At 41.7% G+C, this 12044-nt stretch overlaps 1 protein-coding gene across 8 annotated transcripts in view; it reads right to left on the bottom strand.

The window, feature by feature from the left end:
* PAK1 (p21 (RAC1) activated kinase 1) overlaps positions 1–12044 on the bottom strand; it is a 79935-nt gene that overhangs the window by 40064 nt on the left and 27827 nt on the right. The window contains exon 2 of one of the 8 annotated variants that reach the window (XM_051779918.1): positions 9017–9095. The exons of 6 other annotated variants lie outside the window; for them this stretch is intronic. The gene's annotated coding sequence lies outside the window, so the exon portion shown is untranslated. Of the gene's footprint in view, positions 1–9016; positions 9786–12044 lie in introns of those variants that run through there. One more of the 8 variants, XM_051779916.1, reaches the window with a different exon arrangement.

The following is a 12044-nucleotide window of genomic DNA, read 5'->3' as shown; positions in this document are numbered from 1 at the left end:
TAGCTTCGGTTGTTTCACAAATAATGGGCAGTGTCAGACAATAACCATTTCACAATCAGTGCCAGCTGTGCCCAAGTACCTGGAAGACACAGTGAACTCACCTTACTTGTGCTCCACTACTCAAGCTCTGAAAGCTGCAGAGAGCAGCCCCAGCCAATCCCACCCCTGGGTAGCAGCCTCCTCATTTTCACCGAGCATTTACCCGTCTCTAGCAGTGCTTTTAAACAGCCCAAGAGAAATAAATTGCATCCATATTTAAGGGAAAAAAAAATCCAAGCTGAGAGAGAAAGAACCAAGAGTATCATTTTTAAAAGCTCTCAGCCCACAAATCATTCTCCTTATTTCCTCATCTCCAGAAGTGCTGTCTCCCTTCCCCCAGCTACATGACTGAACAAGCAAGTGTGCTGTTGCAAATGTCAGGACAGGCTCCCTTTTTCCAGCACAGTATGGAGCAGCCTTGGCTCCAGTTCTGCTTTAGCTCACAAGAAGGCAGGGCTTCAACCACACCAGTCAAAGTAGTTGCTAGAGTCAGAGCTTGCTAAGCAGGGAGGGAAAAATAAAGGCCTCTTATGTTAAAGCATACCCAAAGCCCATATAAAGAGGTTTCCTGGAGGAAATCTGTGTTCCAGAGGAAATTACCAGATGCAGCATAAAGAAAATATATTAATCCACACAGTTAAACACACTCCCACTACTTTGCACCTAAGTTACTTGGCTCTGAGTCCTGACTACACATTAGCAGCAACAGCAACTGAAAGCAGCCAAATCATTAATCATTCTTCCATTCAAAAGTTTCCAATCCAGAGAATGTAGAGCAGAGGGCACAGAACTAAGCCCTGCTATCACCTAATGTGGAATAATTCACAGTACAATGTATTCACCTTTTAAATACATGTACATATTTACAAAAACTGCAGCTTGTTAAATGCAGAGATTTGCCATTTAGCAATGGGAGTGAGGGTAAGAAATATGTCAGAAAACTAGAACATTGTCAGATCGAGTCAACAACATCCCATAGGCACAGAGGACACTGCAACGCAGTGGTTAACAAAAAGCCACAGTACGTAAATAGCTGAAAGTTTGTATTAACCTCTAAAAAGTGATTCTTTTCTGAGGTGAAGAAACACCAAGACTGCAAAGAGGAAACCAATGTTCTTAACTCATTCAACTCTTTTGTAGTTGGGAAAGTAAAGAGTAAGAAGACAACCCAATTATCATTAGTGGATGAAGCCATCCAAGAGCCTCAATTAGACTGAAGGGAAAATGCCACAACAGTTCAGCGCTAATTGGAAATGCAAACATTTATCATCAGAGTAGCACTCGCTCCTGTGTATAGCTTCATTGTGTTCACTGCAGCTAATGACAGTAGGAAACCCAGTGTTCCATAGTATTTATGTAATGACTGGCAAAGCTGTCACATTCCCTTAATTGCTAGCCAGGATTTTCATACTGGCAGTAGTTTTCAATTAAAGGAAATCGTAAAGATTGGTTCAGTTTCACATTGCTTCATTAAAGTTTTGGTGGTTCTTCTATGTTGGGGAAAGAGGAAGAATGAAGAGCCCTCCCTCTGCACTAGTAGACAAACTGAATTAAGAGAGAAGGAAAGCACTGTCAAACACCCAGAACTGCAAAAGCTAATTTACCATCATTAAAGACAAGCAATTTGAGAACTGCACATAAATCTGCTTCCGGTTTGCAATGATTACTCTTTCAAGTGTGATACATGTAGTGTTCTTAAGAGTAGTTCAGTTACAAGGCAAAATGAAAGAGCCTAGGGTTCCCCCCTAATTGAACTTTCACAGTAGAGTTTCCTTTGCTGGTAGAACATCAGCTCTGTGTTTATAATTATATGCTACCTAGCAAAATGCCCTATTCTACCTACTTTATAATTCCAGAACATACAGGAGTACCCATAGTGAGTACACTGTAGAAAGGCCTCACGTCCCTAGACTTTTTTACTTGTACCAAATGGACTGCAGAGCATTCACTGGTCCATTAAGAATCACGATCACTTAATTTAATGAGTAGTAGTTTGTTTTTAGGAAGTTCCATCAAGCCTTTTATCACATCATTTACTCAGATTCCAGTCATACTTACTGTATGTCAGTAGAGAAAAGAAAGCTCCATAGGACTGGCACAAAGGAACTGCTGTTTCTGCAATATATTACAACCAAGTCTGCATTAGCGCTCAGTTAAATAAAGCCCATGAGCCAAGTGAACTATTTTTACACCACTGAACAAAAGGAAATATTACACCATCACTTATTACAGTGGCAGGCCCATTTTAAGGCACCATGTAATTAGGAACGGGAGTTAATTAAAAGACCAGATATAGTAGGCAAGGGTTTCCTCAACATCTTCGTGCAAGTCTTTCTGGCGCATGGATCTTCTTACCCTGTGTTCTTGCTACAACAACCCAAGCAACTGTAAGCAGGACACATGGATCTTCACTGAGACCCAGTTAAAACTCATTCTTTCTCAGGAAGCAGCCACATCGACTGCAGACAAAAAACCAACCCAGCAGACTGATCAAGCTCCCATACACAGTCCTGTCAGCATCAGCAGCAAGTGACTTGCTTCTTTCAATCCAATTCCCAGTGGACAAGCATCTACATCATACAATTAGAAACAATATGAACTGCACATTCAGCAGAATTCAGATTTCACTGATGGATGGATTGCCAGTCTTCATGTTTTATTCATCTCAAGACTGCTTTGTCAGGTGGGTTGTATATCCTCTGTGTACTTAAAATGCTAAAAATCATTTTATGGTCACTACTGAGAAGCCAAGAACCTCTATAGACAACGCTGTACGTCTGCTAAGTGTTAGCCAAAACTCACCAGATTTTCAAAATGAAGATGACAACCAAAGACGGATGTTCTAGGAAGCCATAGGAGTCAAGGCATTTTGTTCAGTATAGTACTCCCTCCCATTGCTGAAGTCAGCTTGCTCAAGTTTCATGGTTACTTCCCACTAAGATCATCAGTGTATGGCTTAGCCTCCCTAGGAGAGCATGCAGCAAATCCAGATGCAGTTTTCTGATCATCCTTCTCTAATTCCAGTAATTAAGATTCAATGATGTTCACTATCAGCAAACTCTCGTAGAGGTTTCTGCTACCTACCCATAACCCCAAAGTTTCCTCAGTGTTCAGGCACTCAAACCAATTCTCATTTCAGCACCCACCTCTGGTTATCTGACCACATTACCTCTCTCACCTATTGTAAATCCAAGGTAAGAGAGTGTAAAATGAGATACTTTACATTCTGTAGCTAGCACACTATAATTTCACCTCTCACCTTTACAGTAACAGATCTGTTTGCTAAAAAACCTCAAGATACCAACAGGACAGTCAGTTTTCTGAAATCTCAGGGGTGGTCCCTAAGCGTACCCAGGAGGAATGCTTGGGGGCTGCGCTTCTCAAAACAATTCTGTGCCCTCCACTTTGTGGTATTTACACCTGCCTCATGGAAGTGCTGCGTTCCTTTTTACTGACACTAACATTTGTACACACACTGTGGCACAATGCCCTATCTCCCCCTTTCCTGTTCTTACACTCCTTGCAGAGGGATGCAGTGCAGTGACATACACTTGTTGGGGGAAAGGAACAAAGCATGACCTAGTGGCTTAAGTGAACTGTCTTCTTTGCAAGTATGGCTTCTTTCACTTTTCTTTCCAATTGTTTCCTTTGACCTGAGTTTTCATAGAATCATAGAAAAGGCTTGGGTTGGAATAGACCTTAAAAATCCTCTAATTCCAACTCCCCTGCCATGGGCAGCAATTCCACCCACTAGATCAGGTTGCTCAGGGCCCTATCCAATCTTTTCCTACATTCCTGGTTATTCTTGTACTGCTGATATTTACAGGTGTTGATTCACAGCCTCCCAAGATATGCATGTTTGGCTGCTTTTATTTTTAAGAAAAGTCTCTTCAGGCTGGAAATAACTCTTCTGTGAACACTTTTCAATATTTATCTAGTTTTATCTGAGGAGCTTAAATATTCTACTTTGACAAAAGCCTCAAAGTTTTATCACTCTGTTGTTCTATTAAAATATTATAAAACAGACATCTAAACTTGTGGCCTGCTACTTTGTAAGCTCCCTCTTAGCTTTAAAAATAGAAGTTGGATTTGAGCCTAATATATATTCTTTAAACTTTCAACATGGTTTGAATTTACATACCCACAGGTGAAACTTCCCTTGAGGGTTTCAATTCTTAAAGACAATTAAAAAACTGCAAAAAAAAAAAATTACTTTATTTCTGACAAAGCTGAACTAAGATATCTTAAACAGAAGTGCTCAAATCCCAAATCATGACTCTTTGAAATGGGCTCTCAAAAAATAGCCCTGAGCAATTAAGCCCACAATTCTGTCATTTTAGTACCTTATGTTATCAGCAGACAGCTCCCATCTCAGATCTGAGATGATGTATTGTCTCCAACCTCTGCTCCACTGGCTCCTAACCTTTTCTTCCCCATGGAGCACCTGTAGTCTAGGTATTTCCCTGGAGATTCGTTAACTGCTCCTTCCTCAAAGGCTGAGATTATTGGCATTTTTCTCAGTCTACATTTCTAAGCACTTAAAAGACCTGTCAGGACAGAGAAATAAATAAATACAGAAAGATAACAATTCATCTTTCTCTCTGTCAAAACATCGTAGGTAAAGAGAAGACCTAAGTTTTGGCTAATGTCTTTAAAGACCATTTTCCATCCTGCATGTCTGTAAATCACTTACAGAGCATTTCACATCCTCTTTTAATGAAAGTATCCCAAGGGAGAGGGTGGATTAGAATATTGGTATCTCTAATTTAGAAGGTAAATATCAACAACAACAAACCAGAGCTGTATGTATGCTCAAAACAATCTAGTTAGAATTCTATTTTAATTAAAAATCAGTCAAATAATTCTATTATGCTAAGGCTTGCTTTAGGTGTGGTTCCAATCCAGCACATCTTTTTTTAATATTTTAGTTCCACACACAGAAAGTGATTGAAAAAGCAGTGTAAACTACCAGAATGGTCCTTTCTGTACAGCAAGTTCCTCTCCCGATTAGAGAGCTTGGGAAGATACAGAAATAAATGTTCCAATGTCAGTCATCCACTTAAAGTAAGCCACTTAGTAAAAGAAACAAATAAAAAAAAACTCTGATAAAATAAAAGCAGCATACATGATCACCCACCAGTGTGACCAGCAGGTGGAAGAAGGTGATTCTCCCTCTCTGCTCCACTTTGGCAAGACCCAACCTAGACTGCTGCATCCAGCTCTGGGCTCCTCAGCATAAGAAGGACTTGGACCTGCTGGAGTGAGTCCAGAGGAGATCACAAAGATGCTGAGAGGGCTGGAGCACCTCTGCTATGGACAAGCTGAGACAGTTGTGTTTGTTCAGCCTGGAGAAGAAAAGACTCCGGCGTGGTCTTAGAGCTACTTCCAGTACCTAAAGGGGCTACAAGAGAGCTGGAGAGGGACTTTTGACAAGGGCATAGAGTGACAGGACAAGGGGGAATGACCTTAAGCTGAAGGAGAGCAAGTTTAGATTAGATATTAGGAAGAAATCCTTTCCTATGAGGGTGGTGAGGCACTGAAACAGGCTGCCCAAGAAGCTGTGGATATCCCATCCTTGAAAGTGTTCAAGGCCAGGGTAGATAGGGCTTTGAGCAACCTGATACAGTGGAAGGCAGTCTCCACAACAGGCGGCTGAAACTAGATGATCTTTAGGGTCCCTTCCAACACAAACCATTCTAGGATTCTATGAAATCCAATATTCCCACTCCTGACCCAACTACCTGCAAACATCACATTAGAAAGCACTTCTTATTTCCTCCTATTTTTCCCTTTTGGCTCCTTTGTTAAAAAGTAATATGCACAGTTTACATAGTTTTGTTTTTAAAAACAGAGAAAAGAAATATTTCAAACATAGTCTCATTTCTGGTTTTGCTCTTACACGGTCTATGGGACCCTGCTGCATAACAAGAATTTTATTCATAGGAAACCTGCCTGTATGACTGAACTGGGGAACCTGGGAGAAGGAGCAGGGCAGAGGTCTGTAGTACAGAAGAGTGTGGATGTATAAACATGTATATACAAACATACATGTGTGTGCACACGTGTGTAGATAATTTGCACCACCCAAGTTACTCATTTTGTTTATTCCCAAATAGTCTGTATCATATGATCATTTATAAACATAATTATCCTCAAGTGATATAAAGTCCTAAGAAGAAAATAAAGTTGTAGAAAGTTATAAAGTACAACAGACAGCTCTGAACTCGTTTAATTTGGTATTGCACATAGCCCAATTACTTCTGTAAGTATCCACACACCAAATCTTGTTTCTATTAACTGCAATCTATATTAAATTATAAAATAAATAAACCAATTCCCTAGAGGCATATAAAGAAGGTTGTTGCCCAAATCCATGTTGACCTCATGCACACAGGTTATTCAACCACTACCATTCACTATACTGAAATACACTTGGGAATTAAACAAGAAAAGAAAAGAAAGACACTTCTTGAGTCCATTTCCTCTTCTAAGACACTTGTGAGAGGGAAGGCTGGATAGCTCAGAAAAGGCTAACCTCACAATTTCCCCTCAGGCTTGTGCTGAAGAAAGAAGAGATTCAAGGTCTTGCAATTCCAGATATAGAAATCCTCCTCTGCAGACATTTTATTCTACCAGGTCAACACACAGAACACAGTGGTGGGTCCCCAGACATCATCTTCACCACTCCTTATCCTGCTGAGCCTTCCACTCTGCCAAACTGAAACTAACAATGCCTCTGGCTTATTGGGAGGTGGAGAAGATGTCAACAGACAAAAGTAATAAAGTTCCTGAACCGCTTAGACTATCTTCACATTATTTATTTGTAGCATTTGAGTGCAGAAGTCGAAGGAACTGGTGGGTAGAAACAGGTTTTGCTCATCCTAATATTTCATACTAAGACTAAACTTCAGCTGTGAAGCTCTCTTGCCGCTACTACTGCCTGCATCCTTCAAATATCGTTGGAAGACAAGGCAGGATGGTTGAATGTGGTGAACATGCACATGATTATGAAGAACTGAGAAGATTTTCCTTATTACAGGCTTTCCATAGCCTTAAGAAACTTTGCCTGAGGAGACAAAAGCTCACTTCTTGCTGCTTGGGGTAGACCCAGAATGTGTAGAAGTGGTGGGTGAGTGACCTTTACACTCCAGAACAAAATCACTGCCAAAGCAGCAAGGTCTCAGTTGAACCTGCCAAATTTTCACAGGACAGAGTCAGAAAGCCACAACAACTTGGCTTTGCATGCCCACAGGATTAAGCACGGCCATCCAACACCAAGCCATGCCACAGTCCTGCAAGATCAGGATCACTGCTGGGCTACAGCTTGGTAGTCACTAGGGCTGTCCAAACTCCATCCCACTTACACACACAAACCCAGCGCAGAATATTGCAGCATGAGGCCACAGGACCACATGGCAAGAGCACCTCTGAAGACAGACTCAGGTAGCCATATGAGTAGGAATCTGACCGAAGAGGTAATATTTGGTTTGAACCTTCTCTGTATCATTAGTGCTTGCGCTAATTACAATAGCCAACAGTAGCAGTCACTCTGATGGGGGGCCAAACAATAGTGACAGAGCTGTCAACTGCATTCAAAGAACCAAATCCCTAAGGAGTTCATAGTTTTGGGGCCAGAACAGAATCCATACAGCAAGATGCACAGGATTGCAGCTTTTTTTAGGGCAGAAAGCTTGAGAGAGTAAGTACAGCTGACGCAGACATTAAAAAATTAAGCGCGTTTTCCTGTTTCTCAGGGGGATTTAAACAGCAGGTGAGTGGGGCTGGTCTGTGGGACATGACCCTTTTTTATTTCAGCTATTTAGATGCAAATTGTTTCCCCTCCCTCCCCCTCTCAACACCATCTGTTAGCCCAGAGGTTTAGACTGTGCCTAGGATGTAGGTTTTGGGGGAGGGGGATATAGATAAAGCACTGAGAGAATTTCAGTTGATGCCCCTATTGCCTCTGGGGTACAGTTTTGGAGAGGAAAAAAAAAAAAACAAACCACTTTGTCATACTATTAATTAAAAATAGGATTTTTCTCTCATTCTATTGCACTTTTCTTACCAACCCCATGGATTTCCTACCCTAGAAAGCATTCCTTGTCCAGCTTTTGGTCAACAAGCCACATTATATAGGGACATTTATAGCAGGTTGTTATGGTGTTAGCAAAGGGCATGAGCTGGTACTGCAGGAAGTATCAGAGATTGAAGGAATTAAAGTCCTAAATAATAATAATGACGTCCTTCACTACAAGGCAGAGTATTTAATGTTCCTTTAGTGCTAGTGAAGCTACCTCATCTCTGTCTGACTTTCCCAAGTGAACAGCAATGTACTTTCAAGAACTGTGGAAAGATTTGATTCATTAAACACTTCACCCAGGGCCCTGGATTCTTCATAAAGGCAAGATTACGGGTGACAGCACAGAGGGCACTTTCAGGAAGCTTGAAGATGATACAGTATTGGGAGCAGTGGCTGACAGACCAGATGGGTCTGCTGCCACTCAGAGGGATATGGACACAGCGAAGAAATGGGCCAACACAACCTAGTGAATTTCAACAAAGGAAAATGCTTGGGAGCATGGACTGGGAACCAACTGGAAGAAACTAAGCAAAAAAGCAGAGAAAGACATGAGATTTCTGGTGGACACCAAGTTGACCATGAGCCTCCAAAGCACCTTTGTAGCAAACAAGGTCAACTAGCACAGTATCTGGGCTGCATTAGGAAAAACAAATGCCAGCAGGTCAAGGGAGGGGATCCTTCCCCTCTGCTCAGGGGTGGTGAGACACATCTGGAGTGCTGGGACAAGTGCTTGCCTCCCCTGTACAACAGACACACGGTCATACTGGTGAGAGTCCAGCAAAGGTCCACCAGGATGATTAAGGGACTGGAGTATCAAGCATATGAGGAGAGGCTGAAAGAGCTCTTCAGCCTGCAGAAGAAAAAGTTCAGAGGGATCTTATCAATGAGCATAAATACCTGATGGAGGTGTAAAGAAGATGGAACAAGGCTCCTCTTGGCGGTATCCAGCAACAGGACAAGAGTCAATGGGCACAAACTGAAATACAGGAAAATCCATTTAAATGTAAGATCAACAAACCCCACAACAAAGACACACTGTTTTTCAGTGCAGGTGGGGCAGAGATGGACACAAAACCACAGAACAAGTTGCCCAGAAAAATAATGGAGTTTCCATCCTTGGGGATGCTCAAAACCCCACTAGACATGACCCTGAGCAAAGTGTTCCAGCTGCCACCACTTTAAGTGGGGGGTTGGACTAGACTACCCACAGAGGTTCCTACCAACCTCACCAATTCTGCAATTACAAGCACACAAAGTGAAAGGGAGGCTTTAAAGGAAAGAGATACATAAAATCATTCAAAATACTTGTCTGAAGCAAGTGTTTTTACTCCTCGGCATCCAAGGCCCCAGTTTAGTGATGAAGACAAATTAAAAGAGGTGGCAACAACCTTGAGCAGAAAATCCGCAGAAGAGTTGGGATCAGTACTACAACACCCTCTTTATTAATTTTAATGTGTGGAGTACAGTCCTGGTACTTGGGAGATGCAAGCTCTTGTCCCAGATCTCACACAGACCTCATTTATGATCTTGGAGGGGGAAAGTGCAAGTAGTTCTTGTTTGCTCTGCCCTCCTTCAATCAGTCAATAACCTCTTTAAAGGAAAGGCAATTCAGGTAGTTATAGAGCATAGAGCATGAAGAAAACCCCTTCCAGGTGCTTCTGCTTCTTCATTTAGCACAAGAAACACATTTTCAGTTAAAAAAAAAAAAAGAAAGAAAAAAAGAGAACTGTGTATGCAATCCTGATGGCAAACCCAATGGCAGAAGGTAAAGGGGGTATGGAGGAATGCAAAAACCCTTCCTTCCCCTTAGAGTCCAGATGATGGGACAGAGAGTTCTCCTGAGCTTGAAATATGAAAGGCAGAGACCATCTAAGAGGAAGTGCATGTGGTGGTGCATCTCCCTCCTCCCCCCCCGGCTGCACTATGATCCGAGAAATGCTCAGAAGGAAGAAAATGCCATGTAGGCTTCAGCGCTTCAGTTCCAGCTGAGCAAGTTCTTAGGCTACCCTGGCACAACATTCAAGGCTGACACCAAGATGGGCTGTCAAACTTTAATGGTGATGCTCCACTGAGGTGAAGGAAAGGGGCTCTTATTTCAGCTGAGAAAGCTTCCTGACAGACAAGGTTTGCACAGCAACACTTTCTGAAGGGGTTTGGCCCATTTTTCTTTTTTCAGTGTTGGAATATTGTTTGGTTTCTTAAGTGCTCCCAAAACAAATACAACATCTTCCCTCCTTCTTGCATAGACAGAAGAGGCCAGAACAGTGCATGATCTCAACTACTTGGTGACAGTCAGGAACTTCAGGTACCTAATTTCAAACTATTAACTTGTAAAATACATTAAATTCAATTTTACTGGAAAGCAATATACTGACAAAAGTTGCAGGCATTTCATAGAAACATTTTCCTACCAAAAAAACCCCCAGTTATCTGAGCAAACAGTGTTTCAATAAATTTGTGCTGATATTTTGAAAGAACTTAAAGTTTTCGTTTTTAAATAAAAGAGGTAATATTTTCTCCATTTATGAAAAGCAGAGTTTTCAGAACATCAGTGTTTCTCCTACAGATTGAGAGTCTTCTTCATCCACTGCTCTAAATCACCAGCTAATTTCTGTTTCCAGACCTCTGGCATTTCACCAGCATCTGAAGAATCTAAAGAACAGTTACGGGATATGTTTTTAGTTAACCAACTTCTTGTTCACAAACTTAAACACATGTATAAATTTTAAGGGCTGCAATCCTGCAGTTTGATCTCTAATACAAGACATAGACACCAAGTCTCAGTCTACTTGACTTTAAAAAGACATAAAGGTCACCTTCAATAGCTAAGGGGTACTTGGTCTTAATGCCAGCAAGCCACCCACTGAAAACAGTGGGAGTTTGGCCCAAATTAGGATTTCAGGATTTATCCCATAATGCCCTATAACACTTCCCACACAGTAATACCTGACAGCTTCTGAAAATTCACAAAATGTGAGGGACATGCCAACACCATCACAGATGATGTTTCCAAGGGTGTATTTTATAACAATTGAATCTAAGCAATACCTGTCTGCATATGCACATATTCTTGCAATTCCAAGGGGGTTTAGCATGCTGATTTCAAAAGCACAGCAGCTAAAAACACCTCTCCTAAAGCTGCTCAGAGCCAAACAATCCTGACTTTTAAAAGCAAAGAAGTCATGCAGCAGTTACATCCAGGACATCACTTAACTTGTGTGATAATCCCCCACCTTTGGTTCCCCGTTGTTACTCATGATTAGATAGGTATAAGACAGATGCTTTTCTAGAACCTCTTTCCAGCCCTACCTAAATCCTCATCTTTTCCCACAGATTCCTCTGGAACTGCCCTAAAATAACTACTGTCATCTCCAGCGCGACCTGGGACAAGGTAGACGGGTTTACAGTCAGGAAGCACCAAGGTCCAAGAGGCCAATCGCTGCCCACATAGCATCTTTGAGTCCAAATCTAATGGCATGAATGCTCAGGAAACCAGTGTACTACTGGTTGATGATCTTTCTCATCCCTTTTCCACACTCTTAACAGGTAATTATTGACCAAATAAGTATATGCTAGAGCTGAGCATTAATCCTGGGGGAAACATGTCTACGAGCTCTGTTCAACCCAATCTGACTTTTATCCTGTGGGGAGCCAAGCAACAACCAGTTCATGTATTCCATGAGCCAAAGGCTTCATACAGTATTATTGCTCTGAATGGGGGGTGTGGATCCTGCCCAAACTGAAGTCACCGCTATCACAAACAGCATAGGGTCTGTGGCATCAAACTCTTAAAAAGATCCTTTATTTGGATCCCTGGAGGCACCAGGGGCTTTCACACAACAGAATCAACATCTACCGTGCAAGTCAGATAGTAACCCTGTAAATAATTAGTGCAGCAACTGGGATACAATAGGGAAGAAGTAGA

The sequence above is a fragment of the Manacus candei genome, unplaced genomic scaffold, assembly GCF_025592945.1.
Source record: "Manacus candei isolate 608988 ecotype Guabito, Panama unplaced genomic scaffold, ASM2559294v1 h1tg000014l, whole genome shotgun sequence".
Taxonomy (NCBI): Eukaryota; Metazoa; Chordata; class Aves; order Passeriformes; family Pipridae; genus Manacus; species Manacus candei.
Note: the sequence above shows the minus strand (reverse complement) of the source record. Positions and strands in the feature narration are given on the sequence as shown.